General features: G+C 48.0%; 1 protein-coding gene across 1 annotated transcript in view; it reads right to left on the bottom strand.

Moving 5' to 3' along the window:
* LOC120999043 (SPHK1 interactor, AKAP domain containing) overlaps positions 1–23,004 on the bottom strand; it is a 268,238-nt gene that overhangs the window by 230,628 nt on the left and 14,606 nt on the right. The window lies entirely within an intron of this gene.

Raw genomic sequence — 23,004 nt, forward strand, 5'->3', positions numbered from 1 at the left:
AATTTTGGTTTGGAGCACCTATCCTGAGAGAATAGAGGTGAGCGGATCCCTTTTTTTGAATTTACTATCAATTGAAAAACAAACTGAAATCTTTTAGGTGGAGGGAAGAAAACAAAAAAAACTAAAATAATGTGGTTGCATAAGTGTGCACACCCTCTTATAACTGGGGATGTAGCTGTGTTCAGAATTAAGCAATCACATTCAAAATCATGTTAAATAGGAGTCAGCATACACCTGCCATCATTTAAAGTGCCTCTGATTAACCCCAAATAAAGTTCAGCTGCTCTAGTTGGTCTTTCCTGAAATTTTCTTAGTCGCATCCCACAGCAAAAGCCATGGTCCACAGAGAGCTTCCAAAGCATCAGAGGGATCTCATTGTTAAAAGATATCAGTCAGGAGAAGGGTACAAAAGCATTTCCAAGGCATTAGATATACCATGGAACACAGTGAAGTCATCATCAAGTGGACAAAATATGGCACAACAGTGACATTACCAAGAACTGGACGTCCCTCCAAAATTGATAAAAAGACGAGAAGAAAACTGGTCTGGGAGGCTACCAAGAGGCCTACAGCAACATTAAAGGAGCTGTATGAATATCTGGCAAGTACTGGTTGTGTGGTACATGCGACAACAATCTCCCGTATTCTTCATATGTCTGGGCTATGGGGTAGAGTGGCAAGACAAAAGCTTTTTCTTACGAAGATGAACATCCAAGCCAGGCTACATTTTGCAAAAACACATCTGAAGTCTCCCAAAAGCATGTGGGAAAAGGTGTTATGGTCTGATGAAACCAAGGTTGAACTTTTTGGCCAAAATTCCAAAAAATATGTTTGGCGCAAAAACAACACTGCACATCACCAAAAGAACACCATACCCACAGTGAAGCATGGTGGTGGCAGCATCATGCTTTGGGGCTGTTTTTCTTCAGCTGGAACTGGGGCCTTAGTTAAGCTAGAGGGAATTATGAACAGTTCCAAATACCAGTCAATATTGGCACAAAACCTTCAGGCTTCTGCTAGAAAGCTGAACATGAAGAGGAACTTCATCTTTCAGCATGACAACGACCCAAAGCATACATCCAAATCAATAAAGGACTGGCTTCACCAGAAGAACATTAAAGTTTTGAAATAGCCCAGCCAGAGCCCAGACCTGAATCCGATTGAAAATCTGTGGGGTGATCTGAAGAGGGCTGTGCACAGGAGATGCCCTCGCAATCGGACAGATTTGCAGTGTTTTTGCAAAGAAGAGTGGGCAAATCTTGCCAAGACAAAATGTGACATGCTGATAGACTCATACGCAAAAAGACTGAGTGCTGTAATAAAATCAAAAGGTGCTTCATCAAAGTATTAGTTTAAGGCCTCATGCACACGGCCGTGTTCCGCGGCCGAGAGCGGTCCGTGGTAACCCGACCGGGATTCCTGCTGACAGCAGGAGCGCACGGCGTCATTGGTTGCTATGACGCCGTGCGCTTCATGCAGCCACTGCTGTACAGTAATACACTCGTATAGATCATACGAGTGTATTACTAATTGTGCAGCGGCGGCATGAAGAGCACGGCGTCATAGCAACCAATGACGCCGTGCGCTCCTGCTGTCAGCAGGAATCCCGGCCGGGTTACCACGGACTGCTCTCGGCCGCGGAACACGGCCGTGTGCATGAGGCCTAAGGGTGTGCACACTTATGCAACCATATTATTTTATTTTTATATTTTTTCTTCCCTCTACCTAAAAGATTTCAGTTTGTTTTTCAATTGAGTGGTACAGTTTATAGGTCACATTAAAGGTGGAAAAAGTTCTGAAATGATTCATCTTTGTCTCATCCACTGTATGTGCAAAAACCTAATGATGCGCTTTGCACAAAATCTTGACTGTTATATCACAATGTAGCAGCGTGTCACACATTTAGGGTCCATTCACACGTCCGCAATTTTGTTCCGCATTTTGCAGAACAGAATTGCGGACCCATTCATTTCTATGGGGCAGCGCAATTCCGATCCCGAAAAATATAGAACATGTCCTATTCTTGTCCGCAATTGCGGAACGTACATCGCCGATGTCCATGTTTTGCGCATCCGTGGATCTGCAAAACACACACGGACGTGTGAATGGACCCTTAAAGTGGTTGTCTGCTTTTGACAATCCTTTTTTTAGGATGTCCGTCTGCTGTAATCTGTGGGGAAACCGCGCATCAAGTGTTCGATTCACCAGCAGTGCCCCAAAGGGGACATGAAGCATTACATGTTGCACATTGAAATCAATATGATGTCCAAGTAGTACATGGACATGTCAGGTCATTCAGTATGTCAGATGCTCTTTGTAGCCGTCTTCACTTTGTAGCCTCAACTACAGTAGGAATCCTTTATTAATTCCAAATTCCCTAATGGTCTATTTGAATCTGAGTTTTCTAAACCATACAACCCCTTTTAAGGTTTATGGAAAAACATACAGAATAAAAGGAGTGCTGATTATCTTTAATTAATACCCCCCAACTGTAAGACTTTAAAGAAAAAAAATTATAAAGTACAGTATTAATTTGACATGTTATTGACAGGGCCTGTTCCACAGAAACGGCACATAGCCAATGTGGTGCCAAAAGTAAAAAAACAAAGAAAGGGGTCAAAAAATGATCCTGGAAACTAAAGACCTGTAAGTTTATTGCCTAGTGGATGAATTGTTTGAAGGTTTTCTGAGACGTAATCAAAGAAAATGAGTGCATACAGTAACTACGTATCAGTACGGATTTATGAGGGATCCGTTCGATCAAACTAACCTGATCAATATCTAGGAGGAGGTAAGTTCTAGGGTGGACTGGGTGAGTCAGTCTTGATTTTGATACTGTGATGCTTAAAAGGTTACTACATAGAATGAGAATGCTTGGACTGGGAGAAAATGTCTGTATGTGGGTGAGTAACTGTCTCAGTGATTGAGTTACTGTTACTAGAGGGGTACCACAGGGTCAGTATTAGGCCCTGTTTATTTTAGCATACTGTATTTTGTCGCCGCAAAACTGCATAGGGAAGGTGGCAGGGACTACGGGGGTTAAACATAGTTGCTGGGTTGTGTGGCCATAGTTGCTGGGTTGTGGGAGAAGGCATAAGCCAGATTGGGTTATTTGGATTTTTGAGGTGGAGGTAATGAAGGTTTATATAGGGAGCTTGTGGTGGGATGGCCGCGTGAGGAACATCCCTAAGCTGAAGTGTGGGCAGAGACCAACACAATGGCGGGTGACCTCCAGAGACAAGTGGCACAGTGGGTGGCAGTGGAAGGAATAGGATGGCTACAGGAGCCAGTGGTTTGCAGGATCTCTTTTGCCCTGGTGGTATGGGATCTGGCACTGTGAGGTAGGCCACAATGGTTGATCCATCCACCCTCTAGACTTAGCCTTAGCTCTGTTCCTCAGCAGTAATCCACTCACTCATCAAGGGTGGAGCAGCACTTTGCTGGAATGTTGCCTTCTTCTCTGCATAGAGCGCCTGCTCAGTCCTTCCACCCCCTCCTAATCACACACAGCTCCTCACATCCAGACCCCTCAGCCTTCTTACAGGGTGGCCCTAGGAGACAAGAAGCTGTGTCCTCCAGGTCTTCCTGGGTGCAGAACTCCCTGGCTACTCTGCTATTGCCTGGTCAGGTAATCAGTGGTGTATGCAGTTGAGCCAGGCTGCGGAATCTACTCCTCATCTCCTTCCCACCAGTGCTTCCAGTGGCCCATCCACAACTTCCACACATACTGGCTACGCTTTTATCCTTCAGGAGTTAAGGTTCAGCTACAGTAGCTAGCAGGAGGCTGGGGTTGCAGGTCTCAGCTCTCTGGAGCAGTGAAACACAGGCAGTGGGCGGCCGTTTTGCAATTAAAATGTATTAAATTGTTCTAAGAAAAAAAGCTGTGGGCGTTCCCAATTACTCAGATTCTGTGTCTGGTGTGTTTCTGTGATATAGTTACTGAACAGCGTGATCTTATAGAGGGGTTGAACAGACAATATAGCAATTTCTGTAGACAATACTAAAGAGGACCAGAGAAGTGGCAGATGAGGTTTAACACTGACAAATGTAAAGTTATACACATGGGAAGCCCTAATTCAAGTGACCAGTACTAAATGGTAAAACACTGGATAACACTGACATGGAAAAGGACCTAGGAATTTTAGTGGACAGCAAACCAGGCTGTAGAAACCAGTGTCAGGCATAGATGCCCCTGATGAGAACATAGTCCTACCACTTTACAAATTAGTAACTCCAAAGTTCTTCTTGTTTGACATGAGTATCTTTATTTCAGGCTACTTTCACATCAGCGTTTTAGTTTTTAGGTTTTGAGATCTGGCAGAGGATCACAAAACCTGACCAAAATGGTTCTGTTTAGGGCTCTTTCACACTTGCGTTGTCCGGATCCGTCATGTACTCCATTTGCCGGAAGTGCCCGCCGGATCCGTAACACCGCAAGTGAACTGAAAGCATTTGAAGACTGATCCGTCTTCAAAATGAGTTCAGTGTTACTATGGCAGCCAGGACGCTATTAAAGTCCTGGCTGCCATAGTAGTAGTGGGGAGCGGGGGAGCAGTATACTTACCGTCCGTGCGGCTCCCGGGCGCTCTAGAATGACGTCAGAGCGCCCCATGCGCATGGATGACATGATCCATGCGATCACGTCATCCATGCGCGTGGGGCACCCTGACGTCACTCTGAAGCGCCCCGGGAGCCGCACGGACGGTAAGTATACTGCTCCCCCGCTCCCCACTACACTTTACCATGGCAAACAGGACTTTAGCGTCCTGGCAGCCATGGTAACCATTCAGAAAAAGCTAAACGTCGGATCCGGTAATGCGCCGAAATGACGTTTAGCTTAAGGCCGGATCTGGATTAATGCCTTTCAATGGGCATTAATTCCGGATCCAGCTTTGCGGCAAGTCTTCAGGATTTTTGGCCGGAGCAAAAATCGCAGCATGCTGCGGTATTTTCTCCGGCCAAAAAACGTTCAGGTCCTGAACTGAAGACATCCTGATGCATCCTGAACGGATTTCTCTCCATTCAGAATGCTTTGGGATAATCCTGATCAGGATTTTTCCGGCATAGAGCCCCGACGACGGAACTCTATGCCGGAAAAGAACAACGCAAGTGTGAAAAAGCCCTTAATGCGGTTTGTTCTGTTAGGATGCAGTTCTGTTAAATCAAAATGCAATGTAAGTCAGTGAGTGACGGATCCGCTTTTTTAGGATCAGAAAAAACGGATCCGCCACCATTGACTTACATTGTTTTTAATAACGAATCCATTTTGTTCCATGTTGATGACCGGACACAAAACTACAGCTTGTAGCGGTTTCGTGTTCGGTCACGAAATGGAATGCTACTTGAACGGAACACATACTGATGCATCTTGAACGGAGCAAACCCCATTGAAATTAATGGAGATAAAACAGAACCGTTTTGGCCCAGTTTTGAGATCCTCTGCCAGATCTCAGAACCGGAATGCCAAAAAGCTGATGTGAAAGTATTCTCATCAGCTGTATAAAGTGTGGTTAAAAAAAGGAGAGAGAGGAGGCAGACCCTCATGCAAGGGTGGACTGGGCCGGGGTGTAAGAGGCAGCCCTGAATCAACCAGCAGCATTTCCAGCACGTATATATATGAAGACTATCATGTTTCCCTCCGGCCACCAGAGGCCACTGTGACTAAACAGGAACCTGAGTTGTGCTGGCCAGAGAAGTTTTTCTCGGGCTGTTCCAGAAGTTGCTGGGGGACTTGCTGAGATAACAGAGAGAGATGGACTGCTGAGAGATAACAGAAAAAGACTGTAGCAGCAGGAGGCTATATTAGCTGAGATTTTCCTGACAGCTGTGGAGCTGCACACAGAGGACTTCACTGTGTGTTCCAGAGGAGTGGGACTGTGTGTAGAGACCAGCCGGATCCTTCCTGCCAGAGGTGGAGAGCTGCATCTGTTGTGACCTGAGAGAGAAAGACAGACAAGCAAGCGATCTGACCTGGATCCAGACTGCATCTTATTGGATCCAGGAGAATCTGCAGAACTGTGAGTGGCACCGGTGCTTATCTGTGATAGGTTATAGAGTCAGGGACTTAGTGCACTGTAGAAGCGTCCCCTGGGTAGCAGGGCTAGATAGGAAATTGGTAGTGAGAGTAGCCTGCAAGCTGACTGTTTGCCGTTTAGCTTATTCTGTGTCTATGCAAAATCTCATTACCACTGTTGTTGTTTTATGTTCACCTGTTCATACCATTCCTGTCATTGACCCATTGTGCCGCTGGTGCGGTGGTACTGTATTGTTACTCAGGTTTTCCGGCAGTTTCATTTTGCTCCTTAATAAAGACGGCTTTTGCTTCAGTCTCCTTGTCCGCTGTACTGTACTTGAATCCTGCTTTGCGGTCTCTCCCTCCTCTGACCGCTACAAGTGGCGCTGCGAGCAGGGTACAGTCACAGAGATGGAGGCGGCTGAAGGCAATGTGCATGAGGCTAATGTAAGCGCCTCAGGTGATGGTGGAACCCCTGCAAGGGCCCTCCCTATTGGCACGTTGTTTAACTTGCTACCTAAATTTGATGGCCAGAACATGTCACTGTCTGACGGGGTGTCAAGATTACAGAGTGCTGCTAGGATTTACAATGTCAGCCCAGAACTACAATTAGAAATCGCTTTGGCCGCTCTAGAGGGTGAGGCCCGACAAAATGTCCTACTACAACTGGAAGCCACGCGCAATACATTGAAAGAGATTCCTGGAAGAAATATACGGGGAAACAGCCAGCGCAGGGCACCTCAGGGCGAAATTCTTTTACCGAATTCAGCAGGAGGACGAAGGTGTCTCGCAGTATGCAATGGCGCTACAGGAAGTGTTGGCCGATGTCCAGAAAAAAGAGGCGGACGGAGTAACCGCCATGGGAACTGCAGATCGGATCCTGCGGGAACAATTCATTCTGGGACTCTACAGCACTCCCCTGAAACGGGCCCTACAGGAACTAGTTAGGGTGTACTCTACACTAACCTTTAGACAAATATTAGCAGAGGCAGTGGCACAGAGCAAAGAAGAAAGTTATGTGTCCGGAGTGATACAGACCAAGACCGTCACCTCCCCCGGGGTTTCAAAGAGCGAAGAGGTCCTAGTCAGAGTAGTACAAGACTTACAGAGCTCTTTGAGTGCTATGCACAAAAAGTTGACACACCTGGAAAAACAGATGGAGTCGCACTATACCCCTGAAACTGCCTACCCGTCCCGACAACAAAGTTATCAGGCACCCCCATGGGTTCCTATATCAGAATATCCTCACCCTAATTTACCTCCTCACCAAGCTCTTCAATGTCCTCCAAGGAGGCCCGTCAATCAAGTCCTAAGGTCACCCCCCATACGCAGACAAGGAGAAGGCCGCCAAGGGGCACAGTGTTGGCGGTGTGGAAATTATGGACATTAAGCCAGAGAGTGTCGGAGTGATGTGGCCAGACGCCCAGAGCCACCGTTAAACTTCCTGCCCCCGCAGTAGTGGAGCGTACTGCGGGGGAGGTGGAGAGCCAAGATACCCAGTATGGCTCCGAACACCTGGTCGCAGGGTGTCCCACCATTCGAGCTGAATTTGAAGGCATTCCGGTCGACTGCTTAGTGGGGTCACAAATAACGACTATGCCTGAGTCACTTTTCTACCGTTACTTCCAAGCACTGGCCAAGCCAGAGCGAGAGACGCTGGTCTGTGTTACAGCGGCCAATCAACAACAGATCCCTGTCACAGGAGTTGTGTGGATGAATGTATGGCTATGTGGGCAAGAAGTGGGACGGAAAGGTATCCTGCTGGTCCCTGAGACGTTCAAAGAAGATGTGCCTGTGATAATGGGCATGAACATTCTGCGAGAATTAGATCAGATAATGTTCACCAAACGGGGGCCAGGCTATTGGAAGCAAGCCACTCCGCACAAACCTACTCAGAAAGCGTTTCAATGGCTGATCCGATTCTGTGGGACACAGAAAAGTGTCCCAGCACACCAGTCTGTTGGAACGATCCGAGCACCAGGAAAGGCTACCCTCACCATCCCCCCTGGACGGGAGACTGTGTTGACATTACCCGTGGGAATCTTCCGCAATCTTGAAGGTATGGAGGTGTTCATCAAACCGACGGCCCTAGGAGAGTTGGGTCAGGATGTCCTGGTGGCCCGAACACTGGGAGTGGTCCAGAATAGATGAGTACCCATAAGAGCTGTGAATATGGGAAATCTAGAAGTTTCCTTGATGCCAGGAGTTGAACTGGCTCGTGTGTACCTACACCGGGGAGAAGTATTGAGTCAGAGAGAAGTGACTCTAGCTCCGGTAGGTGATGCCGTTTGGACCCTGGCAGTTACTGCCAGTGTAGAAGAGATGCCGACCCCAGAATGGAATGGGAGAACCATCTTGGATCAAATGGAAATAGATGTGAAGGCTCTCAGTTCAGACCAACGGCAAGCAGTTGAAAACATGCTGTGGGAGAATCAGGCTGCATTCGCCCGTCACGCCGATGACTTTGGCTGCACGGATGCTATCACACATGCGATACCGACGGGGGACACTCCTCCAATTCGGGAAAGATATTGGAAGATTCTTCCCAAGTTGTACCAGGAAGTGAAAACGTTGTTGAAACAGATGATAGATACCGGAGTGGTGCGGCCCCAGTGGTGCTTGTTAAGAAGAAGGATGGCACTATTCGGTTTTGTGTGTATTACCGGCGGTTGAATGCATGCACCGCGCGAGACTCATATCCTCTGCCACGTATCGAGGAGTCTCTGACTGCTCTAGGACGAGCCAAATACTTCTCTACCTTGGACCTGGCGAGCGGGTACTGGCAAGTACCAGTGGCCGAGCAAGACAAGGCAAAGACGGCATTCATACTCCCCATGGGACTATTCGAATTCAACAGGATGCCATTTGGGCTGACAAATGCCCCGGGGACCTTCCAGCGGCTGATGGAGAGATGCCTGGGAGACCTGAATTTTGAAGCCACTCTGATATACAGTACAGACCAAAAGTTTGGACACACCTTCTTATTCAAAGAGTTTTCTTTATTTTCATGACTATGAAGGCATCAAAACTATGAATTAACACATGTGGGATTATATACATAACAAACAAGTGTGAAACAACTGAAAATATGTCATATTCTAGGTTCTTCAAAGTAGCCACCTTTTGCTTTGATTACTGCTTTGCACACTCTTGGCATTCTCTTGATGAGCTTCAAGAGGTAGTCCCCTGAAATGGTCTTCCAACAGTCTTGAAGGAGTTCCCAGAGATGCTTAGCACTTGTTGGCCCTTTTGCCTTCACTCTGCGGTCCAGCTCACCCAAAACCATCTCGATTGGGTTCAGGTCCGGTGACTGTGGAGGCCAGGTCATCTGGCGCAGCACCCCATCACTTTCCTTCATGGTCAAATAGCCCTTACTTTCAAAGTTTTCCCAATTTTTCGGCTGACTGACTGACCTTCATTTCTTAAAGTAATGATGGCCACTTGTTTTTCTTTACTTAGCTGCTTTTTTCTTGCCACAATACAAATTCTAACAGTATATTCAGTAGGACTATCAGCTGTGTATCCACCTGACTTCTCCTCAACACAACTGATGGTCCCAACCCCATTTATAAGGCAAGAAATCCCACTTATTAAACCTGACAGGGCACACCTATGAAGTGAAAACCATTTCAGGGGACTACCTCTTGAAGCTCATCAAAAGAATGCCAAGAGTGTGCAAAGCAGTAATCAAAGCAAAAGGTGGATACTTTGAAGAACCTAGAATATGACATATTTTCAGTTGTTTCACACTTGTTTCTTATGTATATAATTCCACATGTGTTAATTCATAGTTTTGATGCCTTCATAGTCATGAAAATAAAGAAAACTCTTTGAATGAGAAGGTGTGTCCAAACTTTTGGTCTGTACTGTACCTGGACGATATCATCGTATACTCTGCTACTTTTCAAGAACACCTGAATCGGCTAGGGCAGGTACTCGAGCGACTGCGATCCCATGGCCTGAAGGTAAAGCCAAAGAAGTGTCATCAAGAGGGAGATCGAGTACTTGGGCCATAGGGTGTCCCAAGATGGAGTGTTGCCGTCCCAAGACAAAGTGGCTGCAATACGACAATGGCTAGTGCCCAGAACGCTGCGGAAGTTGAAGGCCTTCCTTGGACTGACCGGGTACTACCGGCGGTTCATCAAAGACTATGCCAAGATAGCGGGCCCTCTGAATGAGTTGTTGAGAGGAATGGCTGGGCAACCCAAGGGCCAAAATATTACCTGGGGGCAGAAGCAGGAAGAGGCCTTCCAGGCCCTGAAAGAAGCTCTGACATCGGCCCCCATATTGGCTTATGCCGACTTTGATAAACCATTTCTCTTATCTACTGATGGCAGTCTCTACGGACTCGGGGCAGTCCTGTCGCAGGTACAAGATGGACATGAGAGGGTGATCGCCTACGCCAGTAGATCCTTGCGAGAGACAGAGCGAAACCCCCACAACTACAGTTCCTTCCGGCTAGAACTCCTTGCCCTGGTGTGGGCCATGACGGAGAAGTTTGCGGGATATTTGACAGGAGCTAAGATCTTTGTACGGACTGATAACAATCCCCTGGCCCATCTGGACACTGCCAAGTTGGGAGCCCTGGAGCAACGCTGGGCAGCTCGCCTTGCAAAATATGACTTCTCAATTCGCTACCGTTCCGCTACGGAGAACACTAATGCTGATGGCCTGTCGAGGGTTACTTTTGAGACCCCAGTAGGGGATGTCGATGAACAAAAAGAAGAAGATGAAACTCCGGATTTCCGCAAGTTCGTTTTGACACAGTTGCGGCCCAGACAATTGGGGAGGCCCGTAAGCTACCCAAGGCATTGAGGAGGACTAATGAGGACTGGGGCCGATTACAGGATGAAGATGTTGGACTGCGGCAGATGAAAAACTGGGTAACCCAGCGAAGGAAGCCCAACAGAGAAGTAAGGGCTGACCTGGATGCCGAGATGAAGTCCGTTCTACATCAATGGGACAGACTGGAAATGCACCGTTCTGTACCGCAAGTGGCAACAGCCTAATGACCTAGAGGCGAGGTGGCAAGTAGTCATACCCGGAAGCGTGGCATGTGAGATAGCCAGAGAAGCCCATGAATTTGGAGCTCACTTCGGGCCCGCCAAGACTTACCAGTGGCTGCAGCGTTATGTGTATTGTCCACAACTGGAGGCAGTGGTGGAGAAAGTTTGCCGACAGTGTCGAGTGTGTGAACTCAATAAAAGCACGGAACAGAGGGCACCCCTCCAGTCTATACAGACCAAAGAACCGCTGGAATTATTGATGATAGACTACCTCCTCGTGGGACAATAATCGAGAGGTCCACAGTACTGCCTGGTCATGGTTCACCACTTCTCCAAGTTTGCAGTAGTCTCCCCAACTCGGGATCAGACGGCTGAGTCCCGCAGCACGCGCTATCTGTCAGGATTTCATCCGGGTCTACGGGTGTCCAAAGCGGATCCACTCAGATCAAGGGGCGTGCTTTCAAGGGAAAGTAATGGAGGAGCTACACCGACTGTACGGTATTGAAAAATCCAGAACGACCCCCTATCATCGCCAAGGGAATGGGGCCTGTGAGCGTTTCAACCGGACGCTGCTGCAAATGCTGAGAACGCTAGAGGAAGACAAGAGGGCACACTGGCCTGATTACCTGCCGGAACTAGTCTGGGCCTACAATAATCGGGTCCATACCACCACCGGTTACACCCCGTATATGTTACTGTTTGGGAGAGCTGGTAGAGAAATCGTTGAATTTAACCTGGAACAGCCAGAAGACCTAATGGAGCGATCAACCACCTCATGGGTGAAAGAACACCGTCAGCGACTCCAGACCATCCGCCGTTTGGCAGGCCAGCAGTTACAGGAGAGAACTCATACGGACCGTCCTCCAGTCCAGGAGGTGCCACTGAAGCCTGGAGACCGGGTCCTGATACGAGAGAAACGCCCCAGAGGCAAATTGAGTGAGCGTTGGGAAGTACAGCCATACAAAGTGATCAAGAGAGTGTACCCTAATGGTCCGGTTTATGAAGTGCAAGTTGAAAATGAGGAGTTTGCTCGACGGACTTTACATAGGAATATGCTACGGCCATGCCGGTCTGCGGATCCTGCACCTATTCAGAGGACACCTTCTCCTCCTGCCCCATACCCAGAATGTGTTATCTCAGATGGAAACTAATGTAAAGACTGGTGGACCGTTCCTGACATTGCGGAAGGTCCCCAGGCCGTAGGTGATGAGGCTCCTGCCACAGAACCACTACCGTCTCTCAGTGAGGAGGGACCCGCGACCACAACCAGATCTCCTGCTGTAATGGAAGAGCCCAGGTTAACAACTCCCAGTGGAGAAAGTCAGGTCCTACCAGATAGTCAAGACCTCCGGAGATCCAGTAGGTCTACTGCAGGGGTTCCACCAAACAGGTACGCTGCTGAGGAGTTCATTTGGTCTGCCTGTAGGTATTGTGGACAATGTTGTACTGCCGTTTAAATGTTTCATTAACCCCTTTGTTTTCCATGGACTATATAGCGAGGCCGAGGACGGCCACCTTTAAGTGGGGAGGCATGTAAGAGGCAGCCCTGAATCAACCAGCAGCATTTCCAGCACGTACAGTACAGACCAAACGTTTGGACACACCTTCTCATTCAAAGAGTTTTCTTTATTTTCATGACTATGAAGGCATCAAAACTATGAATTAACACATGTGGAACTATATACATAACAAACAAGTGTGAAACAACTGAAAATATGTCATATTCTAGGTTCTTCAAAGTAGCCACCTTTTGCTTTGATTACTGCTTTGCACACTCTTGGCATTCTCTTGATGAGCTTCAAGAGGTAGTCCCCTGAAATGGTCTTCCAACAGTCTTGAAGGAGTTCCCAGAGATGCTTAGCACTTGTTGGTCCTTTTGCCTTTACTTTGCGGTACAGCACACCCCAAACCATCTCGATTGGGTTCAGGTCCGGTGACTGTGGAGGCCAGGTCATCTGGCGCAGCACCCCATCACTCTCCTTCATGGTCAAATAGCCCTTACTTTCAAAGTTTTCCCAATTTTTCGGCTGACTGACTGACCTTCATTTCTTAAAGTAACTCTTAAAGCCACTCGTTTTTATTTACTTAGCTGCTTTTTTCTTGCCATAATACAAATTCTAACAGTCTATTCAGTAGGACTATCAGCTGTGTATCCACCTGACTTCTCCTCAACGCAACTGATGGTCCCAACCCCATTTATAAGGCAAGAAATCCCACTTATTAAACCTGACAGGGCACACCTGTGAAGTGAAGACCATTTCAGGGGACTACCTCTTGAAGCTCATCAAGAGAATGCCAAGAGTGTGCAAAGCAGTAATCAAAGCAAAAGGTGGCTACTTTGAAGAACCTAGAATATGACATATTTTCAGTTGTTTCACACTTGTTTGTTATGTATATAATTCCACATGTGTTAATTCATAGTTTTGATGCCTTCAGTGTGAATCTACAATTTTCATAGTCATGAAAATAAAGAAAACTCTTTGAATGAGAAGGTGTGTCCAAACTTTTGTTCTGTACTGTATATCTATGCAGACTGTCATGTTTCCCTCTGGCCACCAGAGGCCATTGTGACTAAACAGGAACCTGAGTTGTGCTGGCCAGAGGCTAAGAAAGAGTTAAGAAGTTTTTCCCAGGCTGTTCCAGAAGTTGCTGGGGGCCTTGCTGAGATAACAGAGAGAGATGGACTGCTGAGAGATAACAGAAAAAGACTGTAGCAGCAGGAGGCTATATTAGCTGAGATTTTCCTGACAGCTGTGGAGCTGCACACAGAGGACTTCACTGTGTGTTCCAGCGGAGTGGGACTGTGTGTAGAGACCAGCCGGATCCTTCCTGCCAGAGGTGGAGATCTGCATCTGTTGTGACCAGAGAGAGAAAGACAGACAAGCAAGCGATCGGACCTGGATCCAGACTGCATCTTATTGGATCCAGGAGAATCTGCAGAACTATGAGTGGCACCGGTGCTTATCTGTGATAGGTTATAGAGTCAGGGACTTAGTCAGTGCGCTGTAGAAGCGTCCCCTGGGTAGCAGGGCTAGATAGGAAATTGGTAGTGAGAGTAGCCTGCAAGCTGACTGTTTGCTGTTTAGCTTATTCTGTGTCTTATTCTGTGTCTATGCAAAATCTCATTACCACTGTTGTTGTTTTATTTTCACCTGTTCATACCATTCCTGTCATTGACCCATTGTGACGTCATCGCGCCGCCTCACTGAGCCTCTGCGCTGCCGTAAAGACATCAGCAGCGCTGGAGGCGGGACGGGAGTGATTCAGTGAAGGTGCTCGAGGAGGTAAGTATAAGTCTGACTGACTCTATATATTTTTTTTTTATTTCTGTCACTGATAGGGGGCCCTATCTGGCTACTGGCACATTATAGGGGGTCCCTATCTGGCTACTGGCACATTATAGGGGGGGGCCCTATCTGGCTACTGGCACATTATAGGGGGGGCCCTATCTGGCTACTGGCACATTATAGGGGGGCCCTATCTGGCTACAGGCACATTATAGGGGGGCCCTCTCTGGCTACTGGCAGGCACATTATAGTGGGGGGGCCTATGGCTACTGGCACATTATAGGGGGGCCCTATCTGGTGACTGGCACATTATAGTGGGGGGCCTATCTGGCTACTGGCACATTATAGTGGGGGGCCTATGGCTACTGGCACATTATATGGGGGGGCTATGGCTACTGGCACATTATAGGGGCGCCTATGGCTACTGGCATATTATAGGGGGGCCTATGGCTACTGGCACATTATAGGGGGGCCTATGGCTACTGGCACATTATAGGGGGGCCTATGGCTACTGGCACATTATAGGGGGGCCTATGGCTACTGGCAGATTATAGGGGGGCCTATAGCTACTGGCACATTATAGGGGTGCCTATTGGCTACTGGCACATTATAGGGGCCCTATCTGGCTACTGGCACATTATAGGGGGGCCCTCTCTAGCTACTGGCACATTATAGTGGGGGGCCTATGGCTACTGGCACATTATAAGGGGGGCCTATGGCTACTGGCAGATTATAGGCGGAGCCTATAGCTACTGGCACATTATAGTGGGGCCTATTGGCTACTGGCACATTATAGGGGGGCCTATTGGCTACTGGCACATTATAGGGGGCACTATGGGGACATTAGCTCAACTGGGGACATTACAAGGGGGTATTTTTTTGCACTGTCTATTATAAGGAGAATTATTACTACTGGGGAGGGGGCATTATGGTGGGCTTTATTACTCCCCCATGGTCTGAGCCCCCTAGTAGCAGCACCAGCCTCTCCCCGCTCTGCTATCCCTCTGCCTCTTCTCCAAATCCTTATTATGACATTTTTCTCATTAGGATATAACACATCAGCTCCGCCGAGCCCTGGCCAAAGTGTGGAGGGGTCCGAGATCCCCAAGGGTCAAGCTAAGTAATTGTAAGTTTTCATATGAAATATGTTTAAGTTATACACATATAGCATATACCATGCCCCACAATATACATTTTCTTCTGCAAAAGTCATCAAGTGTCATGAGGGATGGGGGAAACACAGAGCAGCACCCAGCGGGGAGGAGAATACACGGATGCAACACTGTATCAGCCAGAAAATGACACTTTTGGCATTATACCAAAAATGCCATTCTTCGGCTGATATGTTTCGGCGGCCGATATATCGGAGCATCCCTAGTTTATTTTGTTTTCCTGTGTTGTAATTTACATGGCTGACGAAAGTGGCAAGGGGGGGTCAGGAGGAGGCAGGGGAAATGGGAAAGCAGGAGGGGGGCTCAGTGGGCCTCTGGGTGTTACTTGCCCCCTGGGCCAAAAGTTGCCAGTCAGCCCCTGCCCTCATGTGTGGTATCGCTTTACAGACAGATATGGTAAGATAACAGGTTGCGCTTACAGAAGATTGTTGTGATAGAGTCACAACAACAAAAAAGCCTTGCTGGTGTTTTTTGAAAACCCAACCAGCATCTGGGATAGGGCCTGGCTGCAGCCTTGGTTCCCAACTGCACTTCTTCTGAGTTTTAGTGCAGTGATAAGATAAGACAAGGAAGAAACTGGAAGTTCTGGAACCACGTGTCCGGCGCTGTCAGGCACGATGTCACCGGCAGAGCATGTATTTTCACATACATTTATTAAGGTCTACGCGTTTCAAGGGCATATAGCCCTCTTCATCAGAACAATATTACATAGCTGTGTGTAATATTGTTACGGTTCCAGAACTTCCAGTTTCTTCCTTATCAGCCGTATAAAGTGCAATAGTCAAACAGCAACATTTTAGGCCTTTAGTTCAAACGGCCGTTCTTCAAGCTAATATTGGGAAAGTAATATAAGAAAAAGTAAAAATCTTACATTACACTAGGTCCTGTATTTCATAAAAGAAAAAAAGGATGTCAGCAAAAAATGGACATGATTAATGTGCGAAACTTGAATAGGTTATTGGTTAATTCCCTCGGGTCCTACTTTTTACTATTAAAACCCACTTCCCAACTTACAAAATAATACACAGATTTAATCGGCCACAGCAGCCGTTTTATTAACAAAAATAAATGCATAACCATAAATAACATAAATTAACCCTGACGAGGGAAGTCCTTGAAGCCCCCAAAGTTTATTTTTCACACAACACCAAACATGGCACTTCCATCTTGCCTCCAGCAGTAAAACGCCTGCTCGGAGAACCCATCTGATGGACGCCTCTCACTACCAACCAACTGCCCAACTATGAGAGTCCAGCGCCACAATTGAGGCCCTCCCATTCTCCCGTAGCATAAATACCACCTACTTCGAGGACCTCCCACCGCCAACAACGCGCAACTTAACCCCCTTTAACCTCAAGATTGCGCAACTCTCCACAAACCTAATGCTCTCTCGATCCCTCCCTGAAGTCTCAGGGACCACAAGTCTATTCCCACGGCATTGAGATGAACGCCGTCCGACCTCCAAAATTCCCCAACACCCAACTCCAGTTCAGAATGCCTTACAGCCACGGCCCCATTCCTGGCCATGAATTTACCTATCGCCATATTGACCTTAATTCTAGCCTTATTCAAGCGCTCCACCGAACGTGCCTCTCTCCACGCCCTACGAGGCACAATATCAGACCATACCGTTACCATGGTCGGGAATAGGACCACAATCTCAACAAATTAAATTTTATATGCCTTATCAACTCTCTAAATGGCCTAACACCTAAATCATTTCCCCCTGCTTGAAGCACCAAAACATCTGGGGACCTATCCAGCTGGGCAAAACGATGCACCTCCCTTACAACACCCCCCCCACAACATACCTCTTGACCCTAGCCACCGCACAACCGTGACATTCCTCTCAAACCCTAACTGCCGCCCGTTCGGCCGGACATCCACCCTCAAAGCACCCCAAAAAACGAATGAATGCCCAAGGATCCATACTAACGTAGGGCCATCCCCTGAAACAAAGCAAAACAAACAAACACCATGTTAAACTCACATATGACCTAAACCTAACGGATTCCCACCTACCAACCCTTCTTATTACCTCGTCACTCAGTCCTGACCTCGCTGCCTCCGTAGCAGCCCCAATCCTAAATGAATGCCCCGTATAATCCCTTGAATCTATCCCCAAACTTTTTAAACAACGCTTAAAAACCGCCAAGAACTGAAAACGCGACAAGAATGATCCATCCTCATGCTTAAGGAGAGTACCAACCCCAAAAGTCGACCCTAAACCATATTCTTGCAGACACCTAACCGGGCATAACAAACAGCCCGGAACCGCAAACACCCAAACACAACTTCCTCTCCCTTCCTCGGCCGTTTTTGACCTGCGGATTCTAACCACCACCCTATCTTGGTAAAGAGCAACATCTTCCATTAACCCACCCATACACCGGGCACTGTTACACACCAACTCCCACAACCTAAATGCCCCAAAAAATGCAAGCGAAAAAGCCAGCTTGAACAACTTCACCTCCCCTGCTGACTGACACACCTTATCTAATTGCGGGCCCATTTTTTAGCAATAAAGCAAAATAAACTGACCTCCTTCTATTTTCCACCCTCTTACCCATTCTCCATCCCATCAAAACCTATTTCACCCAAAAAAAATTTGTCGCATCAGGCAAATGCCTCAATTTAAAAGCAAAGGCTAAACCTGCTACCCATTTATTCAACCGCACCACCGACCAGCCCTCTTCCTTTACATGACCTAAAAACAATAATAACGGGATATCCCCCTCGTCCACCTGGGCTCCCAACTCACCACACCACTGTTCCCAATCACGCCAAGCTTTACCGTAAACTGCCCACGTCCCTGCACTCATTGATGTCTGCAGCAGCCATTCTCGATATCCGTTTTCGGCGTCAGGTGACGAAACTGCTCCCACTGCGAACGAGAGAGGGCATCCGCAATGCAATTAGACACCCCAGGCACATGAACCGCCACCTCCCAAGTATTAAGCGACAGACAAACTAAAACTAGATGCTGCAGTAAGCGAACCACGGGAGGTGACAATGCGGTCATACAGTTAATGGCCTGCACCACCCCCAGATTATCGCAATGGAAACAAATCTTTTTATCTCTAAACTTCTCCCCCATAAAACCATTGCGAGCACGATGGGGAAAAGCTCTAACAGAGCCAGGTTCCGTACCCATCCCCTCAACACCCAGGACTTCGGCCACCAAAATATACCCCAAAACCAGCCCTCTCTGCCGCATCCGAAAAAACTCAAAATCAAACTTATCCACAGCGCCACCCAACACCAAAGCTCTACCATTGAATTTTTGTAGACAATCCGCCCACACCTCCAGATCACCCCTTAACTCCTTTCCTAATCGAATGAAATGATGGGGGGCTGAAACGCAGCTCCCACTAAACGCAGACAAAAAATCTGTCCCATTGGCATAATACGACATGCGAAATTAAGTTTACCCAACAGAGATTGTAAATCCCGCAACTTAATTTTTGGTGATCTCCTAGCCCGGTCCACCACAACCCTTAAATCTTGCACCTTCTCATTCGGTAACCGACATTCCATTTTTCCCGTGTTAATAACTATCCCCAGGAAACTCAATTCCGTCGTAGGACCGACCGTCTTTTCGTCTGCTAACGGCACCCCAAATTAAGCAAAAATCGATTTTAACATATTTAACAACAAAGAACAAACCCGAGATCCAGCCGGGCCCAAACAAAGAAAATCATCCAAGTAATGGATAATGGATGAACAACCGGAAACGTCCGCTACAACCCATTCCAAAAAAGAACTGAATGCTTCAAAATACGCACACGACACTGAACAACCCATGGGCAAGCACCTGTCTACAAAATAACCCCCATCCCAGAAATAACCTAACAAATGCAAGCTGTCTGGATTCACCGGCAAGAGACGAAAAGGTGCCTCAATGTCCGTTTTCACCAAAAACGTCCAAACACCTAATACTATTCTGGATCAATACCTTCATTGACCGACGCCCCATTTGGATAGGACAAATGGTGAAACTTGTTCCGCTCCTTCTTGAGCACTACGCCCAATGGCGACACCCTTAAATTGACCAGTGGTGGTTCCAAAAACAGGCCGTCCATACGATCCAAGGAAACCTCCCTAGCCAATTTTTGGGACACTATTTCTGGATGTTCAAGAGCTGAGCGCAGATTTTTTCGCACCATAACCACCGGCAACGGCGCCGAGGGAATACTAAATCCCCACATAAAATCCTTCCTCAAAAACTCTGCCACTTCCCAATTGGGATATCTACTTAGATACTGCCCCATCTTTTTCACCTGCACCAGAGTCAGACCCTTTTGAAGCGGCATCCCCTCCTTTTTGCCTATTTCCTTTGAAACAGCGATTGGCCCCGTGATCACCGCCGCATGACGAGCATTTTTGTTTAAATTTACATTTTGTCCCGAACTTGCAACTCCCCTCATTAAAGAGGAAGCACAAACCCTTGGCTCATGCTGCTGTAAAACTAGACTGTCCCAATCCTCCTGACTCCCCCCGAAAGGAATGCCCAGGACGCACCGGTGCCGTCACCCTCAACTAAAGCCCAATATCTTTATGGTCCCACCATATGTTAGGGCGTACTGACTTTCTCTGCCTAAACTTTTCGTCGTAACGGAGCCAACCCGTCCCACCATAAACCTGCTACGCTTCACCAATCGCATCTAAATAGCAAAATAGAGCTGAACAGCACTCCGGCGTCTTTTCTCCAATCACACTTGCTAGAATAGCAAATGCCTGGAGCCAATTAGAAAAAGTGCACAGAATCAAGCGATACCGGCGCTTTTCCTCTTCTTCCTTTTTTCCATTGTCCTTTTTACTCCTATCCAAATTAAACCGCTACAGGGGGAGTAAAGAATTTTTTTTTATGTACTCGCCCTTCGAAATACGCTTGCAAACGTATACCTCCCCCTTTTCCGCATCATCCACCTTAGGTCTATTATCCTCACCCCCAGGCTGTGTCTGAACTGACACCAATCCCCCCCCACCCGACCAGCAGCACTCCCAGCCGCCCCGCCAACCCCAGCTCCCAACCTCTACGCCGGTACCGGGGAGAACCCAGGGGCCCCCAAACCCGATACCCATCCAGCTAAATTGCTTAAAAGCTTCCCTATACCCCTACCCAAATCCCCTTGATGCCCCCCAGCCATTACGCCCCCTGGACAGCTAATTAAATAATTAAGTGTCCTCAAAGCTATCTCACCTGGCTGCCCGGGCGCTATGAACCCCGCAGCCGATGGTCCTGCTTCCTGATAATCTTCATGGGATGATCGCACTTCATATCTCAGTCCCGGTGCCACATCTTCACGGATGTACTGCATCCCAACATCCTCCCTGCTGGATGCGCTCTGTGCCGGCCATACTTCTTCTTCTTCTTCTCCCTGGTGGGTGGAACCGATGCCATGCTGCCTTCCATCCTGCTGTGTCCTGTGCATTTCCCTCACCGTGCACAGCCGCGTCATGCCGAACACTGCTCCCACGCCGAGTGGGCCCCCCAGACCTCCTTGACACTGGAGAGCCCTCAGATCCCGGTCCTGCCTCCATGTCTTGCGCTGCTGAAGGCGGGGGAAGTCCCCCCGCCCTGCTCTGGGCCCCGCTGTGCATCTGGATTCCTTCCCACGCTGGGAGGACATGGAAATAGGCAGCCTGCCATCCCCCCATTGTGAAGGGTCCCTGGAGGCGCTGAACCCTGGGGGTCTCTCCAGGACTAAGGTGCGCTGGTGAACGTACCCGCTGTGGCCATCTTGTACGTGGCAGCGGGCTTGCTGTACCCGTCGCCGCCTCCTGCACTAAGACGGACAACTGATTCTGCAGCCATTAGGGACCCCGAGTCTCCGCAACTGCTGAATGATGTCCTCCACAGCCTGCATCACGGTAAGCCTACTGATGTAATGGGAGAGAGTTCTTTCCCCCTAGTTTTTGATAAACTAAAATGGCGCCTGATTCCCCCCAAACTATGCCTTATAAACCCATAATCCCGCCCCTTAATCACTCACCCCTTCATTTTCAAAACCTTAACCCCTGGAGCGACGGCCCCTTGCACCAAAACCTATCATGCCGGCCTCCTCTAAGCTGTTGCCCCAGTACGGCCTCTCTGGGTCATAAAGGGGTGTGCACTCAACAAAAGCCTTATCTATTGATGAGTGGCCAGAGAATATCCAAGCTTTATCTGCTAAAAAGTTGAAAGTGCTGTGCAGTTCTGCAATAATCCCATGAGGAGCTGGAGCGGAGGATGGGAGGGGTAGTAGTTCTGGCTGCAGAAAGTCTATCACAGTGGTTTTTCTCCCTAGGGCCAAGCAGTGGAAGGATGGCACACCCGTTCTTCCTTCGGGGCACTCCCCAGTGTTAGGGCTCCTGCCTGATAGTAGTTTGGGGTTCCCTTGGTGTCAACGTATGTGTGGGTATAAAGCAGGGTGTATAGGATGTGTAGGAGTCAGTAGCCAGACAAGATTTAACAGAATAAACATATCTCTTCACTGTAGTGCAAAATGAGGGTTGTAGTACCTCCAACAGCCTCAGAACACAGTTCCAACAATGTACTGTACAGTGCAAATCTTCCATCAAATGGTTTTGTTTCGGTATAGGCCAGGTTTAGATTAAATTTACTCCTTTACTCTTCCTCTGCAGAATGTGAGGCTGACAAGTGTGGATGGTGTCTTAGCAGTATTTCACTCACAGCAGTAATGTCTATAGTTTTTGATAGCAGTATGCCTTACTGGCTCAGTTTTCTCGTCCGTTACAGATTCAGTTTTTTTCCTCTCTTGTCTTTCTCTCTCTCCAGTTTTTCATTGTAAAGCCCGTTCTTCCTTGGTAGATCATGAAGAGATTGTTAGTCTCTGTAGCTGAAGGCCTAGTACTTGGGAGTGGAGAACATTGACTTTTCCTCTTCTCTCTTTCCCTGCTATCACTAGCATCTCTAGACTAGACTGAGCTAGGGGTAGAGCTAACAGTCCACACCACAGCTTCCCTATAGGCCGTGCCGGAGTTGGTTAACTCCCATACATTATCTTATTGGAGATAACACAAATGAACAAAACAATTTTCAAGTACCACCTGCTCTGGGGTACTGTAGTTCCAGCTGACTTCTGGCCCTGGAGCTACAACCAAACAGGTGATCAGTGGGGGTGTGGGGTGTTGGACCCCAACCGATCAGGTACTGATGGCCTATTGTGATGACAGGCCATCACTTAGTAAAAGCTGCTCCAATCATGAGAATGGGGACCCTACTCCCTACAGCTCCCCTGAAATGACCTGAGTGGCCAGTCGCACATGTGCACGGCTGCTCCATTCATTTCTATGGGAGTTCCGGACATAGCCGAGCGCTGTACTTGGCTATCTCCGGAACTCCCGTAGAAATGAATGGAGCAGCCGCACACATCTGTGACTGGCCACTCCGGTCATTTCAGGGGAGCTGTAGGGAGTAGGGTCCCCATTCTCATAAATTGGTGGAGGTCACAGCAGTAGGATTCCGACCGATCTGATAGTAACCCCATATCCTGTGGATAGAGGATAACTTGTACCTACCG

The sequence above is a fragment of the Bufo bufo genome, chromosome 4, assembly GCF_905171765.1.
Source record: "Bufo bufo chromosome 4, aBufBuf1.1, whole genome shotgun sequence".
Classification (NCBI taxonomy): Eukaryota; Metazoa; Chordata; class Amphibia; order Anura; family Bufonidae; genus Bufo; species Bufo bufo.